The sequence below is a fragment of the Antennarius striatus genome, chromosome 5, assembly GCF_040054535.1.
Source record: "Antennarius striatus isolate MH-2024 chromosome 5, ASM4005453v1, whole genome shotgun sequence".
NCBI lineage: Eukaryota > Metazoa > Chordata > Actinopteri > Lophiiformes > Antennariidae > Antennarius > Antennarius striatus.
Genome location: NC_090780.1, coordinates 6,356,652 through 6,367,175, shown reverse-complemented (window position 1 = coordinate 6,367,175; position 10,524 = coordinate 6,356,652).

Genomic DNA, 10,524 nt, shown 5'->3' with positions numbered 1-10,524 from the left:
AACTTTAGAAACTTAGAGTCCATTAAAAACAGTGCAGCATCCAGGTCCAAGTGGCTCACTCCTCTGAATATGCAGCTGGCCACCTCTCTCCATGTCAGATCCGCTGGTCCGGTCAGAAACCGCTGGATGAACTGTAATCTGAACGTGGCTGTTCTGCTAGCCAGGTGGATGAGGCCCTGTCCCCCCTCCTCTCTTGATAAAAACAACACTCCTTGAGGCACCCAACGCAGCCCATCCCAGAAAAAGTTAACAAGTTTGGTCTGGATTTGGGCTAGAAACCCTGATGGGGGTTCCATACAGGCCAAGCGGTGCCACAGCTGCAAGGCTACCAGATTGTTTATCACTAAAACTCGACCTCTGTACGACATTCTGGGGAGCAACCATTTCCATTTTTTAAGTTTCCCTTCTATTTTGTCAATGACGCCCTCCCAGTTCTTCCTGGTTGTTGTCTCATTTCCCAGGTACACACAGAGATATTTGAGACCATCAGTCTTCCAACACAAGTTTTGAGGATTTTGCATGGTGTCGTCGGTTCCAATGCTTTTGTCTCTGTTTTCGCTCCTGCGGTGTCCAGCCAGTGTCCCTTCTGTCCCCATCTAATGAAAAATTGTAAAATGTTCTAAATTTTCTAAATGTTAAATGTGATTGGAGTTTTTTTGGAATAGATCTTCTGAGGCACTTAAATGCTTTCATCTAATGTAAAACTGCAAAATGTTTGAATGAGATTAAAGTGTTTTTGCAAATAAAAAATAAAAATCTTCTTCTTCTTCCCACTATAGTTCCTGGACTCCATGTTACTATTGGTTATCTGTTACTGTCCCAGCAACCTGGGTCATAACATTACACAACTGATAATCAGACATGTTCATTAAGAAGAAGAAACCAAAGAAGAAGGGTGTGGATCTGGTGTACAGTGGCAGAAGTCACCACTCTCATATTTGACACGTTTTAAACCAGAGCTGTCTCAGTAAGTCAAAATGTCATCTCCAGATGGGCTGTATACATGTAAACTTTTCTTGTCAGACAATCAAAATAATGGTCAGAATTTGCTTTTTCACACAAACATTGATATTGGAGTGGTATTTGTGCCAAGCACCATCCGGGTTCTTCGTGTTCCTCCCACCTCCAAAAACATGCACTTCAGGTTAATTGGTCAGTCCCAAATTGACCACAGGTGTGAGTGTGTGCGTGTGTAGCTGTCTCTGTTTCTGTGTGGCTCCGCACCGCTCTTGTGTCGTGCCCGGAGTTTCCCCAGCCTCACGCCATGCGTCAGTTGGGATATGCTCCAGCTCCCCGTGATCCGCAACAGCGGATAAAGTGGTGATAAGAAAATGGATGGATGAATGGAGGGCCCATTTGCTCACTCACATAAGACTAAACTGACTTTACTAAATGGACTTTTCTCAACAGTTTGTCATAGCATGTCTATAACTGAACCACTGAGAAATGTCAGTTTAGTGTCGGACATTTTCCTTTGAAGTGGACATAACTTGTGTGACCTGCAACATACAACTTATGCCATTAACATACTTGCCGAAGTCTCTAGTAGGGTCAATATTCTGCCTCAAAACTTCCACATACAGACAACCCAAACACCAAAGCCTCAGGACTATATTGTAATTCAATGCAAAATTCATGTAGGGATGATTTAGTGAGTGGTGAAAATGTTGTAGTACAACCTGGCTATATGACGATTGATAGGTTGATGCTTCAGATTAAGTTGTTTTGAAATCAGAGCAGACATGGTAGAAAAACATGCACCCTGATTATAATCCCCGCAGGGAAATTAGTAGCACACTCCAGTTAATTCGAATCAAGTCATGCATATGTATATACAGGTATGTGTGTACAGGCCCTAAACACAAACACACACATGTGGCCTATATGCATGCAGAGGAGGTAGAGTGGCGGGCAGGTCCTTTATTGGTGCGCCCCAAATGAGCATCTTATAAGGGGGCGCCTCGGGCAGTGCTCCGGAGATGAGCTGACACCTCCCACTGTCAGCTCACCTCTGAGTGTTCTTTTTTGGGCGAGAGCAGGAATCGAACCGCCGGTCTTTGAAGCATTGGACGACCCGCTCTACAGCATTCTCTAACACTGAGCCACTGCCGCCCCCAAATGATCCTATCAATCCCTAAAAGCTAAATGAATTTGGAGAGTGCCTAACCTACAGTATATGATGGCCATCAATCATACAGGTTAGGCAGCTTATACCTACTAGCCTGACACATGAAATACATATCAACGTAATAATAATGTTTTCAAGCAGTTAGAGTTCAATTATAGCTGGTAACGTGTGGAATTGGGGAAGCTTTATAATGGGATTTAATGGGAATTCTATGTTTGAATATTATATCACATGTTAATACACCTGTTCTAATATTTAGTTCACGTGTTTGAATATTCATGATAATTGTTGTGCTTACAATTGCTTCACAATGTAATTGCTTCATAATGTTATTGCTTTAGGCTTTAGTATGTTGTTATTGAAAGCAGGCCTCAGAACCTCTCCATGCACCCTACGGAACTGTGTTTCATCTTTGCTGTTGTGGTTCATCTTAGCTGATCTGGACATCGAGAGTTCACAGCAGCCCTGCAAATCACAGGGGGACCGCTGTAGGTGCCTGGTCACAGGGGTGACCCCTCTTTGAGGAGGGGAGTTGGAGAGGGGATAGAGAGCTGTTCTCAAGACACTATGCCCATGTAAGTCGTCCTTGGTGCAATGGGTAAAGTCGCCTGATAACAGTGTTTTCCACGGGGTAAGTGAAGGCCTCCCATCCTGCATTCCCAGGTGAAATGAGGGCCTTCCCACACTATCTGATAAACTTGTTTGTCCGACAGTGTGGTACCACCGAAAGGAGGGGTGACTGCGAGATGGGGTTGCCCCCCCCTGCTCGCATGCAGACCTCGTTTGTTCAAACTATAAAGGTCGTGAGTTTCCGGCCTCAGGTTAGAGTCAGCTGCGGGTTGCGTGCGGACGCGTACAGACACCCAGCGTGGTTGATGCTACTCTGCCTGGGTTGTAGGCTCTCCTGCCCATTGTGTCAAGGTAAGAGACTGAGCACATTTGGAATGCTTTAGCTCAACCAAAGAATTTGTGGCTACTATCCTATGCTCTGTGGAGGGAATGAACGACACATTTGTTCTAGCATCATAGGGGGTCCTGGGACTCAAAGTACATTACTATGCTCTGTGGGGAATGAAACTACGAGCTTACTCCAGCTGTTCTTTGTGGAGGTTGTAGCTACCAGTTTATTCTAGCATCATAGTTGCCCTCACTATGCTCTGTGGGGAATGAAACTACGAGCTTACTCCAAGATGTAGCTACCAGTTTATTCTAGCATTATAGTTGTATATTATCTACTGTTTGCTGCTCATTATTCACTGTTTGCTACTCATTATTCACTGTCTGCTGCTCATTATTTGTTGTTCGTTTGCTCTATGCTCTGCGGGAAATAAATCATTCATTTATTATAGCATCATAGCAGTTTTCTGTCTGATTTATTGTGTGAGTTTTTCTGTGTACTTACCTCCGGCGGACCTGCAAAATTTTTCACAAAACATGGGATTATGATTGCTAGTGTTTTAACTCTTGTATTGCTGTGTGGTGTCCTTCTATAAATGATATCCTGGCATCCACAGCAGAAATTTTGTTGGGCATTGGAAATGAGTGCTTCGCTGACCTTAGACAAGTAGCTGGGAATTTTGGTTTTGGAGGATGAATGAATGGGACACTGAGTGCGCATATTTAGTAGATGGTGACAAGCTAGCAGTGGATCCTTATTTGTTATTTTTACCTATTGTGCAGAATCCAATGTCCAATATATTGCTCCAGGTCTTGCAGGTGCATAAAGAAATATAATTCAACTCTGCTGAAATAGAGTGGACTACTAATTTCCCTACGGGGATTAGTAATTAAATGAAAAAAATTTTTTTTTAAGAAAATGCTGCTGATATCATGACACTATGCTTTCCTGATTGAGAAGTGTTTCAACAATCAGTGTAGGTTTCCACACCATGGAGCTTGGCTTGACACTCTCAATAATCCCCTCGTTATCCATATCGCCAAGAAAAATCCACAGGACTGCTCGTAAAAGTTTTAACAGTTTACTTAGACAAACAAACAAACAAAAAAAGGTGATACAGAAAAATATCGAAATTGTGCATTAAGCATCCATCATATCCAAAACATTAACCACGAGGTGGCGAGGTAGAGAGTTAGCGAGGTAAACAGAGGTCGAAAAACCGTGTGGCTCCCCTCTCACCTGCACGACTGACTGAATGAGTGACCTCACGGGAGCCTCAATTAAAGTAATTAAAGGTGCGCAGCAACTTAAAAACACCAACTTCCATGTGCTCCCATCCATTACAAATATTACATAAATTACATTTTCATCCATTTTAAACCCTCCAAATACATTTTTAAATGATTAACTAATTACAGTATCATACAAATGAACTGAAAATACCTGTAAATAGGCCTTTTACTTCCTTCCAAATCAATTAATTTATATTACTATGAATTTTAACTAATTTTAAATTATTTATTAACCTTTTTTAACCAAAAATCAAAGAACTGTATTTAGGCTCCTACATTACCGGCCCCTAATTGTAATTGATGTCCTTGAAACAATTACTCAAACATGTTTGAAATTAAAGGAGCCTATATGCCACAATGTTACTTAGTTCATCTATCTAAAGAAATCCTTTTGTTCTTGATTCCATCCAGACCAGGTATCTGGCTTCAGATTCAGTCCATCAATTGTCCTCTGATTCTTGAAGAAGACATAGCTTTGTTATTGGTCGACAAAGCTCGTTGGTCTTGGTCTTGACCTTCACCTGGTGAACGAAGCCCTTCTTGTCAGGAAGAGTCTCCACAATTCTTTCAAGTGGCCATGAATTTCTGGGTGAAGTGTCGTCATAATCAGCACCATGTCACTGACACAGAAGTTTCGTCCAGGTGTGGACCACCACTGACGTTCTTCGAGCTGTGTGAGGTATTCTTTGCACCAGCGTTTCCAAAAGATGTCAGCAAGGTACTGGACCTGTCGCCATCTGCGGTTAGCGTAATCGTCATCTTTGTCGAATACCCCTGGTGGTAACTCGGGCTTGACCTTGAGCAACAACAGGTGGTTGGGCGTTAAGGCCTCTAAGTCATTGAGGTCTGATGATGCCTTTGTGATAGGCCTGCTGTTTATGATGGCCTCAGCTTCACACAGCAAGGTTTGGAGACCTTCTTCATCCAAAAGTTGTTCTTTCACTATCACACTCAAGATTTTTCGCACAGAGCGAATGAGTCGCTCCCAGCTTCCCCCGTGGTGGGAACCTGTTGGCAGATTGAAATGCCACTGGACATTCTTTTGTTGCAAGTGTTTTGCAGTCTTACTGGTGTTCCATTCTTTAATCGATTTCTTCAACTCACTGTCTGATGACCGAAAGTTGGTCCCATTGTCTGAGCACATCTCTCTGACCTGTCCTTTTCTGGACAGAAATCTTCTGATTTTATTAAGATATGCATCAGTGTCAAGTGAAGATGCAACTTCCAGATGTATGGTTCGTATGGCAAGACACGTAAAGATGACGCCATACCTCTTTACTTGTCCTCTTCCTGTTTTCACTAGGAATGGGCCAAAGTAGTCAACTCCAACTCTTGTGAATGGAGGATCATCAGGCAAGACCCTGCACCTTGGTAGATCGGCCATGAGTTGCTTGCCAGCAGGTCCATGTAATTTTTTGCAGGTGACGCACTTGGACAGGAATTTTCTGATGGCTCCGTTTGCTCCAGGGATCCAGAATTTTTGACGCAGTTGAGTCAACATGTGGTTCCTTCCGACGTGAGCTGTTACATCATGGATGTGTTTCAGCACAAGCCTCTGGGCAAGATTGCTTGCTGCTTGGAACCATCCCGCATTGCTGCAAGACTCAACCTTCCACCGACTCTTATGACTCCATCTTGAAGAACTGGATTCAACTTCTGGAGTGAGCTAGTTCTCTTCACTCTTTGGCATTCCTTTAGCATTGCGAAGTCTTCTTTGAAGCCTTGTTTTTGACAATGCTTCACGATTTCTGTTTCTGCCTTGGTTAAATCATCACAAGTTAGGTGTGTATCCTTGTAAACGTTCTTAAATTGACTCATTCAATTTTCTTCACTTGATGAGTTTGGTTCCTTTCTCTTTGTTTTCAGTTTCTTCAGCAAATCTTTCAATCTCAGAAACAGTGCAACGGCACGCTTTAGCTTCATCCAGGATGAGTAGTGGGTCATCAACTGGTCCACTGCATCTTTAGGCTCATGCGCCTGGTGTACATTTGAGCTACTCTTTTGGCCTCTGAGTCATCGATGTCAAGTGTTCCAGGATCTGGATTCTTTGGCCATTGGTCTGGTGCACGGAGCAAGAAACCTGGTCCTGAAAGCCAACTTTCATTTTTCATGAAAGCTTCAACAGTCTGTCCTCTCGAGACCTGATCGGCGGGATTCAGAGTAGTATTGACGTATCTCCACTGTGAAGTCTGTGAGTGCTCCAGAATAGCTGAGATTCTGTTAGCAACGAAAGTCTTGAATCTTGTGGCTTCACTGTTCAAGTACTTTCGCACAGATGTGCTATCTGTCCAAAAGATGGACTCTTCGAGTTCCAGCTCAAGCTCTTTCTTCAGAAGCCTGTCCATCTTGACTGCAACTGTAGCTGCAGTCAGTTCCATTCTTGGAATGGTTGGGGACTTCAAGGGTGCGACCCTTGCCTTTGCCATAATCAGAGTGGATTGAGCTTCACCACTGTTGTTGTTCCATAAGCATCTTCGCTCGCGTCAGCAAAGTGATGTAGCTGTGCACAGACTGGTGCACACAATTGCTTTGTCTTGACACATCTGTTGACTCCAAACTTCTCAAGCGTTTGCAGACTAGATATCCACCTAGTTCTTGATGACACTGTCTGGCAGGTCTTCATCCCAGCTATACTTTTGCTGGCATAAATCTTGCAGCATTTTTTTGGCGGAAAGTATTGCTGGAGCTTGGAAGCCCAGTGGATCAAAGATGGAGCTGACGACAGAAAGCAGGCCTCTCCTGGTGTGGGGTCGATCCTTGAGGATGACCTTTAACTTAAACTGATCTGATTCAGCACACCATTGGATTCCCAATGCTCTCTCTGTCGGCAGGCTGTGTTCATCCAAGTCCAGATCTTGAAATCCTTGGGCTCTGTCCTCTTCAGGAATGGAGTTGAGCAACTTCCGGCTGTTGCTTACCCATTTCGTTAGCTGAAATCCACCCTTTGCCAACATGCTTCTTAAATCAGCACAAAGGCTGATTGCTGTGTCTTCACTCGCTGTTGACTTAAGGCAGTCATCCACGTAGAAATTTGTCTTGACTGTCTTGGCAGCTTTTGGACCAAATTCCTCCGCAAATTCTGTTGCACATTTTTGAAGCGCGAAAGTTGCAACACTTGGTGATGATGTCACACCAAAGATGTGGACTAACATCTTGTTCTCAACAAGCTCTTGATCATAGTTCCCATCAGGACACCAGAGAAACCTGAGGAAATCCGTGTCTTCATCGCTGACTCTGACCTGGTAGAACATGGCCTCCACATCAGCTATAACCGCCACAGTGTCTTGTCGGAACCTCATGAGGACCCCTTCTAGAGAGCTCGTTAGGTCTGGCCCCTGCAGAAGCTCTTGGTTCAGCGAAGTTCCTAAAAAGCTGGAAGAAGCGTGTCCAGGCAGGATGGAACGGGTGGAGAAAAGTGTCAGGTGTGATGTGTGATAGAAGAGTATCAGCTAAAATGAAAGGAAAGGTGTACAAAACTGTGGTGAAACCAGCGATGTTGTTTGGTCTAGAGACAGTATCACTGAAGAAAAGACAGGAGAAAGAGCTGGAGGTAGCAGAGATAAAGATGCTTAGGTTCTCTTTGGGAGTGACCAGGAAGGATAGGATCAGGAATGAGTACATCAGAGGGACAGCACATGTTAGAGGTTTTGGAGATAAAGTCAGAGAGGCCAGACTGAGATGGTTTGGACATGTCCAGAGGAGAGATAGTGAATATATTGGTAGAAGGATGCTGAGTTTTGAACTGCCAGGCAGGAGGCCTAGAGGAAGACCAAAGAGGAGGTTTATGGATGTAATGAGGGAACACATGAAGATAGTTGGTGTGAGAGAAGAGGATTCAAAGGACAGGGCTAGATGGAGGAAATTGATTCGCTGTGGCGACCCCTGAAGGGAAAAGCCGAAAGGAAAAGAAGAAGAAGAAGCACGTTATTCGGCGACTGATTTGTTGTTGGGCATGCACATTAACTTGTTCTTTACCAGAAGGCAGACACTGTAATGACCATCCACAAGTTTTGAGGATTGAGACACCATGTTAATGAACTGGTGGTCATCAGACATTTCGATGTCTTCATTTAGTCCAGCATCAGGAAAGTCTTGCTTGAACTGCTGTTGTCATAGCTCCTCTAGCTTGGCTACTGTGATTCGATTTGCAGCGACTTCCTTTGAGTTGTTTGTCTCCATCATATCGTATCCACCTCTGAGTGGTCCGTTCACTGTCCAGCCTAATATTGTTCTCACGGCGTACAGTCCGTCGTCCACGCTGCTGATCACTTGTAGTGGCTCCATCGCCCTGGGAACGTTTGCTCCAATGAGCAATCCAATCTCTGCTTAGATAGTGGGAAGTTTCACCTCCTTTAGGTGAGGCCAGCTGTTAATATCCTCTTGGCGGGGAATGTTATCCTTGGTTACCGGAATGGTTTTCTGTGAATACACCTCAGAGAGTTCGATGAACTTGTCACCATCCAGGCTACTGATTTCCTGTCCAGTCACAATACAGGTGTTCACAATAGATACATTTGGCATTGTTCGTAATGAGATGCTTGTATTGCGTCCATTCATGTTGAGTTGGTTAATCAATGACTCTGTAGCGAATGTGGCTGAGCTACCTGGATCCAAGAATGCATACGTTGTCAATGTCTTGGTTCCCTTTTGTGCCATGACACATACTGGAATGATTGAAAGAACACAGTCTTCCTTACCGGCCCCAGTGGCACCAAAAGCTTCCATCGTTTGCACAAGGGCACTTGATACTGACTGTTGCTCACAGCTGTCTTTTGTTGCTTTTACTTGTGACTCTTTCATGTTCATGTGCAGCAGTGTAGCATGCAGTCAAGAAAAGTCCTGACATTGAACCTTCTCTCTGCAGCTGCTACTCATGTGACCATGTTTCAAACATCCAAAACACAAACCTTTGCTTCTCAAGAAGTCAATCTTTTCCTTGTGTGGCTTGCTCTTGAGTTTTCTGCAGACTGTGAGGCTGTGTTGCTCTCCTTTGCAATAAACACAAGGTTTGCTGTTGGCATCCACTGTGACTGGTTGTGTCTTTGATGTTGCTTGTTTGTCGTTTTCCATCTTTGCTTTGTGTTCGGTTCTGGAGGGAACAACAGCTGTTGTGAACACTTTCTTAGGTGTTAGTGTATCTGCGTATTGTGTTTTTGGTTTCTGCCGGACTGGGTCTCTCGTACTGGTGTTGGTTTCATTTAGGTTTCCAAAGAGTGGGTGCAATATATACTTGACTTGTTTGTTGACAAAGTAAACAAAGTCCTTAAACCTTGCTCTTTTCTTTGTTTGCTGTTGTAAGTCGCAGGCGTACCTTCTCCAAACTTTTTTGAGTTTGTATGGAAGCTTGTTAGCCAGTGCTTTTATGTTAGCTGTAAAAGTCTTCCATGTAGCTAATATCTGTCATTGTGTTGGAGCAGCCTGTGAGAAATAATGCGAAAGACTGTAGAGCAGCGCCATCTTCTGATTTAATTGTAGGCCAGTCCAAGGCCTCCTTTATGTAGGCTTCTGTTATCATGTAGTCATCGCAAAAAAACTCCTTTAGCAGTTGCTTCGCTTTAGCATAGCCTGCTGAGGATTCCATGTGGATGCAGCTCTTCACCAGCTCATGCGGTTGTCCACTTGTGTACTGCAGCAAAAACTGTAGGCGGTCACGGTTGTCACTAGTGCGACCTTCAACTCCACGTTCAACAGATCTGATGAAGGATTTATATTCCAGTGCCTCACCCTTGAATATGGGAATGGTGATATCTGGAAGTAATGATGCTTTGTGATTCCTCACAAGGTACTCTGTAACGTTGGCTTGTTGAGTGATAGCCTGGCATAGACTATCAAGCACTGGTCCTTCATTGACTTCCATTTTCAGGGCTGATGAGTCTTTTTGTGGTGCTAAGCTATCAGGCTCTAGTCCATCTTTAAATTCCACTTTTGATGTGGCCGAGGCCTTCTGTGGCGGTGAAATCTGTACAGTGGGTTTAACATCAGGTGTAGGAGTGATGAGCTGTGGTGGTGGTTGAACGGCTATGTTCACCTCCCCTTTGGTAGGCCGTTTGCGTGTGTTCATATTTTTGCAAAACTTCCATTTTTGCATCCACCTCAGCAAGAGCTGTTTGCATTGCATGCATTTCCTTTCTAGCCTTTATTGCAGCTTCTGTTCTTTTTTATTGTGCTTCAAACTCTGCCTCGCGACATTTTTCTTCAGCTTGCAG